Genomic DNA, 15425 nt, shown 5'->3' with positions numbered 1-15425 from the left:
TATGCTACTCTATCCCCACCCCCACCCTCCTCTAGCTTATCTCTCCACGCTTCAGGCTCTCTGCCTTTATTCCTGATGAAGGGCTTTTGCCCGAAACGTCGATTTTGCCTGTCCTCGGATGCTGCCTGAATTGCTGTGCTCTTCCAGCACCACTGATCCAGTAATTTGCTGTCTGTCCCAATAAGATCATGCAGATATCTCTGCATCACGCATACACATCCTTCCACCACTTCTTCTGACCTCATCAACAAGTCTCATGTTTTTGCATGTTTTTACTACTACTTGTAGTAGCGGCTTCCACATAAACACCACTGTCTGAGTAAAGTGGTTTCACTAGATTTCCCCATTAGATTTATAAGAAATTATTTTAATGACCCAATTTCTATTCTGATCTCCAAGTGTAAACGTCTCTCTGTCTACCTGATCAAAACTACGATAACCTTAAAGACGTCTGTCACATTACCCCTCCCTGCCCCAGTCATATGTTTACTTCAAAAAGGAGCTGCAGTGTGTCAGTATCCTTATAGGAGAGATCAGAACAATGCTGCAGTTGTAAACTTGGATTTCCCGTTCCAGTTAACGAGATCATTAAATGAATCATCAAAGCACTTCGGTTTGCTTCTAGAGGGAAATAACGGAGAGTTTTGTTCAATTTATATAAAACGTTTGAAGAATCAGAGTCAGATGTGCCAATGTTATGGTATCAAGGTTCTGCAAAAGTTAAACATAGCATGTCAGCTTAAAATATAGGATTGCAGGGTGGTCACAGCACGCAAGGATGTCATTCGGCTGTTACGTTCATGCCCATTCCTCTGCAAAGCGACCCTGTTCCCATTCTCGGCCTTTTTCCTGTAGCACAGGAGAATGTATGCATTAGTGCTGATTGATGCGTGACAGCAAATCTTTGTTTAAATTTAAAACCAGACAGATTGTTTCTGGGTCAGAGCACTGCCCTGAGAAATGAACTAATAAATGGCTGTCACACATTTTTGTTAAATTGAAATAGGTGTAATATGTATACCACCACTTTCTGCCTGCAAAGAACAAGTCCCTGGGCATCAACACATGTAAGTTCCAGAACTTGCACTACCCTCTGCAGGTAAAACTGTCAACGCTAAACTTGGTGCCTGTATAGTTCGTTTCATATTCTGGATTATCCAGTAAATTGTTCAGTTGTAGAATCACACCTAATGTTAGACAGCATTGCAAATTTTACAATTGCTGTTCTAGTTTGGTACAATCAATATAGCACTTTCTGTGAACAGCTGAAAGTTTAATACAGTCTGATACATTCCGCCAGTATGTGGAACCTATAGCCTACATACTTGGCATCACACTAGCACTGATGCATATCCAGCATTACTCATTTGTGAGAAGGACAGAACATCTCGTTGACTTAAAAACAGCATCCTATCACTGTTGCTCAAATGTTTGAATTACCTTACCCACTCAGCGTAACTGAAGGTAGACTGAGCAATTTTCACGATCAAGTTTTAAACCTTTCCTAAATTTGCATAATATTAAGTGAAATAGCACCAAATCAGGGAAACCAAAGGATGGCTTTGATGCATGTTATTTCAGCATCAGGTTTGCACATTGAACAGTCCGCTTTGGCCTCAAATATGTGGTTGCTAATGAGGCCAATATTGTAGGACATAGATCTGTGGGAATCCGAATGTATATATTGACTAGTGAAGGTAAGTTTATAGTTCAACTAGGACATTTTGATTTCCATTTGAAATGTGAATTTGAACATAAGGTGAAGCGTGTTAAGACATTTACGGAAATTCTTACATTCAGCTGCAGATTCATATGAAGCAAATTTCATGTTGATGATACGCTTGCTGTATTTGAATCTGCAGCTGCACGAAAAAATTTCCTTTCATCAATGGCAAATTCAGGTTTGAAATGGAACGGTCAAATGAGCTCGCCTTATTTAATCTCCTCGTTGAAAAATTGGTCAGGGGTTCTCTACTCTAGTGTACTGTAGATCTACTGATCTACACACTTTGGGATTCTTTCAGTTCTGTGCCCTATAAGATTAGCTGCATTGGGCACAGAGGCACTGGAGAATGATCACAAGGAAGCGTAGCATGCCTCGATGAAATGTGAGGGGTGAGGGATGCTGGGAAAAGTTTTGCAGCTATACAGTAAGATTTATTTATTTTCATTTGAATTGTAAACTGTAGGAATTTGCAGCTTGATGTCTATATGCCAGCCCATTAAACAAGCTGTGAGCACTTATGGATGTTTGAGTCATCGAGCATGACCATCTGCAATCAGAACTCATTCCAACTTGCATCATTGATTATCTATAAATACCTGGTACGGGTTCAAAAGTTCATTCCTCCTACCGTAATGTATCACTTCACATTTCCTGGTATTAAACTTAATCTGCCACATATGGGCTCATTCTGCCAACCTGTCTGTTTCTTTAAAGTCTGTCACTATCCTCCTCACAGTTCATAATGCTTCCAAATTTTATGTCATCCGTGCATTTTAAAGTTGTGCCCAGCGCTCCAAAGTCTAGATTATTTAAGTGCAGCGAGGAAAAGTATGGTCTGAGTATCAATCCCTGGGTAAGTTTGCTGGTACTTTCCTACAAACCACAAAAAACTGACATTTCTTTGTTTTCTGTCTTTTTGCTAACTTGTTGTTAATGCAACCATGATCCCTTTTCTTCCTTATTATTGGGCTCAATTTTACTGACAAGTCCATTATTTAATACCTTATCAAACATGTTCACAGAGGCAAGTCTGCCACATCAATCGCACTATTCTCATCAACCCTCATTGTTAGTTCATCAAAAAGGTCAAACAGGATTGAACCCTAGTTCTATATTTGCACCTTTTATGGAATTATCAACCTCTACCACCATGTTTAGCGATTTTGCATCTATACCCCCAGAGATGGTGTTCCTACATCTCATTTACAAATTTAGACTGGAATTGTCTGGGCTAATGAAAGCCAACGACTGGATGTATCCCAAAAGGCGCACATTGGGTCTGATACCATGACTACACATTAATTGTTTGTTAGCTCGAATTGTCTGAATAAATCCCTAACTCCAAGTAAGAGGCTTCCACTTCAACCTTTTTTATTTGGCAACATTTAAAACCTACTTTAACTCTTGGTAAATATAAAACTATACCCACACCTGCCCTTCCCAGTTACACACACTGACTGCCCCATAGATGCCCATGACAATCACTTCTCTTCCCCCGCCCTCTTCAGAAAGCTGCAACACAAAAGCGACTTGGGGTATAGGGGTGACACGGTGGCACAATAGTTTTGATTCCGGCCTTGGGTGACAGTTTGGAGTTTCCATGTTCTCTCTGTGTCTGTGTGGGTTTCCTCCAAGTGCATCAGTTTCCTCCCACAGTCCAAAAATGCGCAGGTTAGGTGAATTGGCCATGCTAAATTTCCCCGTAGTGTCCAGTGATATGCAGGCGAGGTATAGTGCCTTTTTAACTGCAGCGTTACAGTGAAAAGTTGAGAGGGGGACATAGTGGGTCTGGGTGGGATGCTCTTCAGAGAGTCTTGCAGACTAGATTGGCTGAATGGCCTCCATCTGCACTGTAGGGATTCTCTGATTCTACTTGTGCACGAAACAGAAGCTAGCACACAGGTACAGCAGATAACCCGGAAGCCTAATGGAATGTTTACCCTTATTTCAAGTGGTTTGGAGTATAAGAGTAGGGAAGTCTTACTGCAACTGTATAAGATGCTGGCAAGATCACATCTGGAGTGCTGTGAACAGCTTTGATTCCCTTATTTAAGAAAAGATATTTAATTGGAGGCAGTTCTGAAAAGGTTCACTGGAATGATCCATGACATGAAGGATTGTTTTTTGAACAATGGCTAAACAGGGTGGGACTCTTCACTGGAATATAGATGAATAAAGGTGATCTCACTGAAACATAGAAAATTTTTGAGGAGCTTGGCAGGCTGAGAAGGTGTTTCCTCTCATGGAAGAATCTAAGACCAAAGGGGAATAAACGCTGGCCTAGCCAGCAATGCCCTTGTCCCACAAATGAATGCATTTAAGAAACAATCTCAATAAACGTTGGTTAGGCCACTGTTGGAATATTACGTGCAATTCTGGTCGTCTTCCTATTGGAAAGATGTTGCGAAACTTGAAAGGGTTCAGAAAATATTTACAAGGATGTTGCCAGGGTTGGAGGATTTGAGCTATAGGGAGAGGCTGAACAGGCTGGGGCTGTTTTCCCTGAAGCGTAGGAGGCTGAGGGATGACCTTATAGAGGTTTAAAAAATTATGAGGAGTATGGATAGGGTAAATAGGCAAAATCGTTTTCCTGGGTGGGGGAAGTCCAAAACTAGAGTGCATAGGTTTAGGGTGAGAGGGGAAAGATATAGAAGAGACCTACGGGGCAAATGTTTCACGCAGAGGGTGGTACGTGTATGGAATGAGCTGCCAGAGGAAGTGGCAGAGGCTGGTACAATTGCAACATCGAAAAGGCATTTGGATGGGTATATGAATAGGAAGGGTTTGGAGGGATGTGGGCTGGATGCTGGCAGGTGGGACTAGATTGGGTTGAGATATCTGGTCGGCATGGACGTGTTGGACCGAAGGGTCTGTTTCCATGCTGTCCATCTCCATGACTCTAAAAGGATGACTGAAATGAGGAATTTCTTTTCTGAGGGTTGAGAATGCCTTACCACAGAAAACTAGTGGGTCCTTTAGAGTACGTGTGTATATTTAAGGCTGATAGATTATTGATCAACTGGGGAATTGAGGGTTATGAAGAAAATGGGGGATAGTGGATGCAAGGAATGTTGGGCAGCCTATTTCTAACGTATTATGGAAAGGCATTGGGTGTGCTGAAACTGTTCGAGGAATGGATAGGGTGAAACAGAATAACTGATCCAGTTTAGAAGCCTGTAGTTGGAGGAACGAGGAAGATGTGCTCAGTGGTGACATCCAATGCAGTCAAACCTGCTGAGTATTTCCAACACTTTCTGTTTTTGTTTCAGATTCCAACTCTGCTGTAATAGAATTTGGGAAATTAGAGAAAGTGAGAATTCTGGGCGAAAGGGACAAAGGTACTATTTTTATGCCTCCTGCACTTGTTGTGGTTGGCATGTATAGGCTTGTGACAAAGTATTTGCAAGCTTAACCAAATATTTTGCTTACTATACGTTAGCAAATAAAACAATCTGTAAACTATAAAGTATGTACAAATAAGTTAGACTAAAACATTGTTTGATTGTAGTGCAGGAGTGCAACGTGTGCACGTGAATTTGTCAGGGACATAATTCCAAGTGAACAGTTCAGCAGTATCTTCATATCAAATCATTCTGGCTGAGAGTCATTGAGCTGAGTGTAAACTGACATACAGCACACATAAGTGATGGGGAAATATTCAAACTATTTGCTTCAGACCTCAGTCAAACATAATTGAGAGATGTGGCTGATATAACTGATGATGTGCATTATAAGTAGATTTAGGAGAGATCGAGAATGATGATTGGCAGAAAATTACTTTCTGTTTTTGAGGAAAAGAATAATGGCTGTCTGAAGGATAACTGGAATGTGTTTTTCCTACTCCAGCAACTTGGTGTAGAAAAGTCTTCAAAGAGTGAGGAGGAGAAGCATAATATTATAGCTATAAGGGAACCAGAAGCATCCTTTGTAAGCAAGATCATATAACCTACTTGTTACTGATCATTTGCCAGAGGGAGGGATGGTTTAAGCTTGTTTGAAGGGAAATTTTGAAGACAAGGAGTGAATTCAGTCATTGGGTCAACAAACAGAATAGGCAAGAGACCATGATTGGCAAGTATCATGAAATAGGTCTCAAACGGTGTAATCTCAGGCTTTTAGCAGAACAATGTGCAAATTAACATCAGGTTAAAAAGATTAAGGAGGTAATAATCTGACTGAAGGAGTTGTTTGGAAAGGAGGGCTTCAATTTTATGGGACATTGGCTCCAATAATGGGGCTGGAAATAACTATGCTGTTGGGTGGTTTGCAACTAAATTGGGCTAGAACAGGGTCCTAGTGGAAATGATAAATACAGTGACCATGAGGACTTCAGACTAGGCAGAAAATGGGAAATACTCAGCTAGTTAACTTGACCTCTGTCATTGATAAGATTTTAGAGTCCGTTATTAAGGATGAGATTGTGGAGTGCTTGGTAGTGCGTGAAAAATAGGGCTGAGACAACATAGCTTCATCAAGGGTCATGCGTCACAAATCTGTTAGAATTCTTTGAGGAGGTAACAGGCAAGTTATACAAAGGAGAGCAGTGGACGTGATCTATTTAGATTTCCAGAAAGCATTTGATAAGGTGCCATTCAGGAAGCTACTAATAAGATAAGGACCCATGGTGTTAGGGCAACGTACTGGCATGCATCGAGGATTGACTGGGAGAAGACAGAGAAGGAGGATAAAGAAGTCTTTTCAGGATTGCAGCTGGTGACTAGTGGAGTTCTGCAGAGGTCAGTGTTGGGACCACAGCTGTTCATGATATATATCAATGGTCTTGATAAAGGAACTGAGGGCATTGTTTCTAAGTTTGCAATTGAAGAAAAATAGTTGAAGGTGCAGGGAGTGTTGAGGAGGTGGGCAGGCTGCAGAAGGTCTTGGGCAAAGAAATAGCAGATGGAGTACAATGAGGGAAAGTGTGGGATTATGTACTTTGCAAGAGATGTATGTACTTTCTAAGTGAAATCTGAAGCATAAAGAGATTTAGGAGTTCAGGATTCTGCTAAGGATAACGCAGGTTTATTTGGCAATTAGAAAGGCAAATACAGTACAATGTTAGAATGTGTTTTGAGAGAGAGAATACAAGAACGGGGATGTTGTGCTGAGGCACAATAATGCTCTGGTTGGACTGCATTTACAACTGCAGTTTTGGGCCCAAAATCTAAAGAAGGACTTGCTGTCCTTGGAGGGGGTCCAGATGAGATTTATAAGAATAATGAAAGGGCTGAACACAAGAGGGGTGTTGAGGTGTCTGGTCTGTACTCATTTGAGTTTAGAAGGATGAGGAGGAGAATCTGATTGAAATTTACAGAATACTGAGAGGCCTAGATAGAGTGGATGTGGAGATGATTGAGTCTGGGACCTAAGTTAGATGATGAGGAATTTCTTTATCTGTAGAACTCATTACCGGAGAAGGCTGTAGAAGCCAAGTCGTTGAATGTGTTTAAGACAGAGTTAGACAGTAGACCATACCAGGGATAGTGACCACAATTCTGTTAGATTTAGTATTATTACATGAAAGGACAAAGATAAATCAGGAGTAAGTATTTTAAACTGGGGAATGGCAAATTTTACAAAACTAAGAAGTGACTTGGCTGAGACAGACTAGACAAGACTGCGAAAGGATAAATTAGTTGTAAACCCATGGGAGGTTCCAAAGTGTGATCATTAGCGTATAAAGCAGATATGTCCTGTCCAAAATAAGAATGGTACTGCCAAATCTAGACCCCCATAGTTGTCTATAAAAATACAAGGGAAAATTAAACAGAAATAGAAAGCTCATCATAGTCCCAAAAGACTCAACATTGCCAATAGCCTACAGGAATGTAGAAAGTACAGGAATTCAGTTAAAGAAGAAACAAAGAAATCAAAGAGAAGGTATGAAAAAATGTTAGCAAACAAGATAAAAGAAAGCTCAAAGATGTTTTACCAAACTTTAAAGAGCAAAAGGATAGTTAAGGAAACGGTGTGACCTATTAGAGATGAAGAAGGGAACTTGTGTGCAGATGGTGAGAATATGGGCAGATGTTTAAATGAATTTTTTTCTCCATATTCACAAAGGAAAGGATGATGTGGATATAGTAATCCAAGAGGAGCAACCTGAAATATTGGACAAAGTAATCATAACGAGAGAACAAGTGTTAGAGGAGTTGGAATCCTTGAAAGTGGATACATCACCCCAGGGCCAGTTGGATTGTTCCCTAGGATGTTGAAAGAAGTCAGGGAGGAAAAAGCTGATGCTCTAAGGATATTTTCCAATCTTCACTGAACACAGGTGAGATGCTGGAGGACTGGAGGAATGCAAATGTAGTTCTGTTGCTTAAAAAGGTACAAAGGAAGTGCAAAACAATTATAGGCCACGTCTGTGATGGGCAAATTATCAAAATTAGTCCTGAGAGATTGGATTAGCTTAGATGTTATCTTAGAAAGTCATGAACTAATGAGGGATAATCAGCAGGGTTTTATTAAGGGCAGATCATGCCGTACAAATTTGATTGAATTGTTTGGGGAAGTGAGAAGGAGGATCGATGAGGGATAGTACATTGGATCTTGTCTACATGGATTTTAATATGGTGTTTGACATGGTCCCACATGGCAGACTGGTCAAAAAATTCAAAATCCATGGAACACAGGATAATGTATCACATTGGATCCAAAGTTGGCTTATTAGCAGGAAATAAAGGGCAATGGTCGATGGCTGCCCTTGCGATTGGAAAACTGTTGGAATGGCTTTCATTAGCAGGTAAATTGAATTTAAGAGCCACAAGGTTATGCTACAGTTCTATAAAGTCCTTGTTAGACAATACTTGGAATATTGTGTTCAGTTCTGGTCGCCTCATTATAAGAAGGATGTGGAAGATTTAGAGAGGCTGCTGAGGAGATTTACCAGGATGCTGCCTGGACTGGAGGGCATGCCTTATGAAGAAAGGCTGAGGGAGCAAAGAAAGATGAGAAATGACTTGATAGAGGTGTACAAAATGATGAGTGGGACAGGTAGAGTGGATAGCCAGAGACTTTTTCCCAAGGTGGAAATGGCTATCACAAGGGGGCATAATTTTAAGATGATTGGAGGAAGGTTTAGGGGAGATGTCAGAGGTGGGTTCTTTACACAGAGAGTGGTGGGTGCATGGAATACATTGCCAGCAGCGATAGAAGGGTCAGATACATTAAGGACATTTAAGCAACTCTTGGATAGACACTTGGATGATAGTAAAATGTAGGGTATGTCGGTTAGTTTGATCTAAGAATAAGGTAAAAAGTCGGCATAACATCAAGGCCGAAGGGCCTGTACTGTGCTGTACTGTTCCATATTCTTTAAGTGGTGCTCTGCACGGCTTGGTATTAGGACCATGGCTCGGTCAAAGTGAGGACTGCAGATGCTGGAGATCAGAGTCGAAGACTCTGGTGCTGGAGAAGCGCAGCCAGTCAGGCAGCATCCCAGGAGCAGGAGAGTCGATGTTTTGGGCATAAGCCCGTCATCAGGAACTCCTGCTAGGGTCCCTGCTGTTTGTTTTGCACATGAATTAATTGGATTTGAACATGAGAGACACAATTGGGAAATTTGCAAATGGCACAAAAATTGATCATGCAGTGAGTAGTGTAGAGGATAGCTGTAAGCTCCAAAATAATAAAGATGGATTGGTGAGCAGGTAGGAAAGTGGCAGGTGAAGTTCCACTCTAAGTGTGAGGTAATGCATTTAGGGAATTGGAACAGGAAAAGGGAAACCCAATAAGGGGAGGCAGTGACCTACTGGTATTATCACTGGACTGTTAATTGAGAGACCCAAGTTCTGGGGACCTGGATTTGAATCCCACCACTACAGATGGTGGAATTAGAATTCAATAAATATCAGGAATTAAGAGTCTCTCAGTGACTATGAATCCATTGTCTACTATCCAAAAAACCCATCTGCTTCGCTAATGTCCTTTTAGTGAAGGAAACTGCCATCCGTACCTGGTCTGGCCTACATGTGACTTCAGACCCACAGCAATGTGATTGTCTCTAAATTGCTCTCTGGCATTAGGGATGGGCAATAAATGCTAGTCTTGCCAGTGATGCCCTCAGCCTGTGAATGAATAAAAAAAGGGAATGTGTTGAGAGAGATAGATGAAGTGAGAGATCTTGGCGTGCAAGATAGGTGTTTAGGTAGATAAAGTAGTACAGGAAGTATGTGGAATGCTCTCCTTCATCAGCAGAGGTATAGAATACAAAAGTAATTATATAATGACAAAACTGTAAAAGTCACTGGTGAGCCCACAACTGGAGTATTGTGTGCAGTTCTGGTCACCACCTTACAGGAAGAATGGAACTGCTTTGGAGAGAGAACAAAGAAGATTTACCAGAATGTTGCCAGGTCTGGAGAATTGTAACTATGAGTAGAGATTGGAGACGATGGGCATTGCACAAATCAGTAAGATCATAAGAATTAGGAACAGGAGTAGGGCACTTGGTCCCTTGAGCCTGCTCACCATTCAGTAGGATGATATATGATCTGACTTGCTTCACATCCATTTTCTTCTTTAGATTAGATTAGATTACTTACAGTGTGGAAACAGGCCCTTCGGCCCAACAAGTTCACACTGTCCCGCCGAAGCGCAACCCACCCATACCCCTACATGTACCCCTTACCTAACACTATGGGCAATTTAGCATGGCCAATTCACCTGACCTGCACATCTTTGGAGTGTGGGAGGAAACCGGAGCACCCGGAGGAAACCCACGCAGACACGGGGAGAATGTGCAAACTCCACACAGTCAGTCGCCTGAGGCGGGAATCGAACCCGGGTCTCAGGCGCTGTGAGGCAGCAGTGCTAACCACTGTGCCACCGTGCCGCCCCTTCTTCACCCTTGATTCTAAGAATCTGTCTTAGCCTTAAATATACCCAAGGACTCAGCCCCACAGCTCCCTGTGCAAGGAGTTCCAAAGACAACCCTTTGAGAGAAGAAATTTCTCCTCATCTCAATCTTAACTTGGCGCCCCTTTATTCTAAGACTGCGCCCTCCAGCCCTCGACTCTCCCATGAGAGGGACAACAAGGATAATCTGGGAAATTACAGGCCAGTGAGTCTTGCATCAGTGGTAGGGAGACTATTGGAGAAGACTCTTAAGGACAGGATTTACTCTCACTTGAAAAAGTATGGACTTGTTAATGATAGCCATGATGTGGAGGTGCTGGTGTTGGGCTGGGGTTGACAAAGTTAAAAATCACACAACACCAGGATCTAGTCCAACAGGTTTATTTGGAAGTACAAGCTTTCAGACTGCTACCTGATGAAGAAGCAGTGCTCCAAAACCTTGTACTTCCAAACAAACCTGTTGGACGTTTAACTTTATTAATGGTAGGCACCATGGCTTTGTGGAGGAGGTCATGCCTCACAAACTTGATTGAGTTTTTTTTGAGGAAGTGACAAAGATTATTGATGAGAGTAAGATGGTAGATGTTGTCTGCATGGACTTTTAGCAAGGCATTTGACAAGGTCCCTCATGGTAGGCTGATACAACAGGTGAAGTCACATATGATCTGCAGTGAGCTCGTCGGATGGATGCTGAACTGACATGGAGTAGTAGGAGGGGGGTGTTTTTATGACTGGAGACCTGTGGTGGTGTTCCACAAGGATCAGTGCCGGGACTGCTGTTGTTTGTAAAATATATATTAATAATTTGGAGGAGAGTGTAGATGGTCTGATGAGTAAGTTTGAAGGCGATGCAGGATTGAAGGAGCTACAGATAATGAGGAGAATTGGCAGTGGATCCAGCAGAATATAGATAGAATGGAGACTTGGGTGGAAAAATGGCAGATGGAATTTAACCTGGACCACTTAATGGTAGGGTCCTGGGGAGTGTTGCTGAACAAAGAGACCGAGGAATGCAGTTCATGGTTCTTTGAAAGTGGAACAGCAGGTAGGCAGGGTAGTGAAGAAGGCGTTTGGTGTGCTTGCCTTTATTGGTCAGTGCATTGAGTATAGAAGTTGACATGTCATGTTGCGGCCACATTGCTTCGGCCACTTCTGGAATACTGCTTTCAGTTCTGCTTTAGGAAAGATGTTGTGAAACTTGAAAGGGTTCAGAAAAGATTTACAAGGATGTTGCAAGGGTTGAAGGGTTTAAGCTATAAGGAGAGACTGAATAGGTTGGGGCTATTTCGCCTGGAGCACGGAAGCTGAGGTGTGACCTTGTGGAGGTTTATAAAAATCATGAGGGGCATGGATAGGATGAATAGTCGAGGTCTTTTCCCCGGGGTAGGGGAGTCCAAAACTAGACGGCATAAGTTTAGACTGATTCTAATCTAAAAAGTGAGTTCACAGAGTCTTACATGAATTCATGCAGTTTTTGAGCAAAGTTCAATGTGACTCTGCAAGTACAAATTCACCCCACAAACTTATATGCGTGTGTGTCTGTCTGGGGTGGGGGGTTGTGAGTGAGTGAGTGTGTGTATGTATGAGTATAAAGTGTCTAAGTCTGTGAGGGCAGTTTTTGAGCAAAGTTCAATGTGACTCTGCAAGTACAAATTCACCCCACAAACTTATATGCGTGTCTGTCTGTCTGGGGTGGGGGGTTGTGAGTGAGTGAGTGAGTGTGTGTATGTGTGAGTATAAAGTGTCTAAGTCTGTGAGGGGATGCAAGTGTGAGTGTGTGTGTCTGTGTATACGTGTGTCCATGTGTATGTGTGTGTGTGTAGGAATGTCTGTGTGTGTATAGTGCACTGGTGGTCACTTGTAATGTGGCATGAACCCAAGGTTCCAGTTGAGGCCCTTCTCCAATAGTCTTTGTACTTTGCTCAAAAACTGCATGAATTCATGTAAGATTCTGTTAACTCACTTTTTAGATTAGAATCAGTCTAAACATTATGGCACAGACAGAGAACACAGGGGGCTAACACCTTCAACGTATTCTCTAGCTAACATCAATTGTTACAGTTAACCTGAGAATGTAACTTTTTTTAAAATTGAGATTTACATCTGAAAATAGTGAAACTATCATGGTATTCGAATAGATGAAAGACTCAACAAACAATCAAGGTATTTTTCAAAGTATAATTTCAGTTACATCACATTGTAAATTTTTGCTATAAATTCTGTGTCTTACACTTGTGTCCTCCACAACGACCTGATGAAGGAGCGGTGCTCTGAAAGCTAGTGCTGCCAATTAAACCTGTTGGGCTATAACCTGATGTTGTGTGATTTTTAAATGAGTTTGGAAGGTTTTGTCTGAGGATCTTCGGTGAATTTCTGCAGTGCATCTTGTAGATAGTACATACTGCTGCTATTGAATGTCGATGGTGAAAGGAGTGCATACTTGTGGATGTAGTGCCAAACGAATGGGCTGCTATGTCCTAGAGGGTCTCGAACTTCTAGAGTGTTGTTGGTGCTGCACTCATCCAGGCATGCGGGGAGTATTCCATCACACTCCTGACTTGTGCTTGTAGGTGGGTAGACTTTGGGAGTTATGAGATGAGTTTTCTAATTTTCCTAGCCTCTGACCTACTCTTGTAGCCAGTTGTGTTTGTGCTGAGTCCAGTTGAGTTTCTGGTCAATAATAATCTCCAGGGTGTTGCATCATTTAAAAGACCAAATGCTGACAAATGGGACTAAATTTATTTAGGATATCTGGTTGGCATGGGCAATTTGGACTGAAGGGTCTGTTTCTATGCTGTACAACTCTGACTCTATGACTGTAAATATGAGGACGCATTTTGAAAGGTCTAATGCAGGAGGTGGGTATACAATAAATGGCAGAACCCTTGGATGCGTTGACACACTGAGGGATCTAGGCATTTAGGTCCATAGTTTTCTGAAAGTGACAGCATACGTGGATAAGGTGAAAGTGAGTACTGTGGATGCTGGAGATTAGAGTCAAAAGTGTGGTGCTGGAAACGCACAGGAATGCCTGATGAAGGGCTTTTGCCCGAAATGTTGATTTCCCTGTTCCTCAGCCTGACCTGCTGTGCTTTTCCAGCACCACACTCTTGAACATAAGTGGATAAGGTGATCAAGAAGGTGTATGGTACGCTAGTGTTCATTGGTCAGAGTGTAGAGTATAAAAATTAGCTGGTCATTTTGCAGCTGTATAGTTCTTTAGTTATGCCGCATTTGGAATATTGCATACAGTTCTAGTTGCTGCACTACCATAAAGAGGTGGAGGTTTTTGAGAGGATGCATAAAAGGTTACCAAGATGTTGCCTGATTTGGAGAATATCAGTTATGAAGAGAGATTGGACAATCTTGGTTTGTCTTCACGAGAACGTAGGAGATTGAGGGGCAACTTGAAAGAAGTTTACAAAATTGAGAGGCATGGATAGAATGAAGAGTTGGAGTCTTTTTCCTGGGGATAGAAATATCAATTACTCGAGGGCATAGATTTAAGATAAAGGGGGAAAGTTTAAAGGAGATTTGATAGTCAAAGTTTTTTGACACACAAGAAGCTAAATGCCTGGAATGCACTGCCAGAGGAGATGGTTGATGCAGATAGAATAGCAATGTTTAAGTGACATCTTCACAGATACGTGAATAGACAGGGAATAGGTACTGGTTGCATAGAGACAAAAGGCTTTTAGTTTAGAAGGGCTTGGTGGGCTGAAGTGCTTGTTCCTGCGCTTACTGTTCTTTGTTCACTGTTCTTTTGTTACTGCCTGTCTGTCTCTTTCCCTTGTCACCGTGCTTAGTTTCCCTTCTTCCTGCTGTTCGAGCTTAAACCTGCCTCAACCACACCAGTACATACTTACCCTAGGACATCTGTCCCGATCCTGTCCAGGTTAACCCATCCAGTTTGTACTGGTTCTACACTCACCCCCTGGATCAGTTTCAATATCCCAGGAGTCTGAATCCCTCTCTCTTGCACCATCTTTCCAGCCATGCATTCAACTGACGTATCCTGTTTTTTCTACTCTAAATTACTATGTGGCATAGTAAGTAACCTTGACATCACTGTCTTTGAGGTCCTACTTTTCAACTTATTTCCTACACTCTGCTTTTAGGACCTTATTCCTTTTTTGCCATCTATGTCATTGGTACCAATGTTTACCACACCACTGGCTGTTCACCCTCCCCCTCCAGAATGTCCTATAGCCTCTGAGATATCCTTGACCCTAGCATCAGAGAAGCAATATAATATTCTGGAGTCTTGTTTGTGGCCACAGAAATGTATGTTTATTCCCTTTATACTTGAATTGCCCATAATTATTGCATTTCACACTTTCTCCTCCTCTCTTCTGTGCAGCAGACCAAATCATGGTGCAACAAGTTTGACTGTTATTGCTTTCCCCTAAGAGGTCATTACCCCATTACAGTATCCAAAGCAGTATATCTGTTTTTTCAGAGGAATGTCCACAGGGGTGTTACTGCTGACCTCGTCCTCTTTATCTGGTCACCCATTCCCTGCCTGCTTGTGGAGTTTTAGCCTGCGACCTGGCCACCTCTCTGTACTTGCTATCAGTGACCCTCTCAGCTTTGTGAATAGACAATAGACAATAGGTGCAGGAGTAGGCCATTCAGCCCTTCAAGCCTGCACCGCCATTCAATATAATCATGGCTGATCATTCCTAATCAGTATCCTGTTCCTGCCTTATCTCCATAACCCTTGATTCCACTATCTTTGAGAGCTCTATCCAACTCTTTCTTAAAGAGAGTGGGCCTCCACTGCCCTCTGGGACAGAGCATTCCACACAGCCACCACTCTCTGAGTGAAGAAGTTTCTCCT

At 42.1% G+C, this 15425-nt stretch overlaps 1 protein-coding gene across 7 annotated transcripts in view; it reads left to right on the top strand.

Moving 5' to 3' along the window:
* The window catches only part of wdr20a (WD repeat domain 20a), a 76532-nt gene that overhangs the window by 45170 nt on the left and 15937 nt on the right, over nucleotides 1–15425 (top strand). The window contains exons 3-4 of one of the 7 annotated variants that reach the window (XR_006312742.1): nucleotides 4996–5064; nucleotides 7790–7855. The exons of 4 other annotated variants lie outside the window; for them this stretch is intronic. The gene's annotated coding sequence lies outside the window, so the exon portion shown is untranslated. Of the gene's footprint in view, nucleotides 1–4995; nucleotides 5065–7789; nucleotides 8004–15425 lie in introns of those variants that run through there. 2 more of the 7 variants (XR_006312741.1, XM_043697377.1) reach the window with 2 other exon arrangements.

Source organism: Chiloscyllium plagiosum, chromosome 10, assembly GCF_004010195.1.
Source record: "Chiloscyllium plagiosum isolate BGI_BamShark_2017 chromosome 10, ASM401019v2, whole genome shotgun sequence".
Lineage (NCBI taxonomy): Eukaryota > Metazoa > Chordata > Chondrichthyes > Orectolobiformes > Hemiscylliidae > Chiloscyllium > Chiloscyllium plagiosum.
The sequence above is the reverse complement of the archived record's forward strand: the minus strand, read 5'-3'. Positions and strand labels throughout refer to the sequence as shown.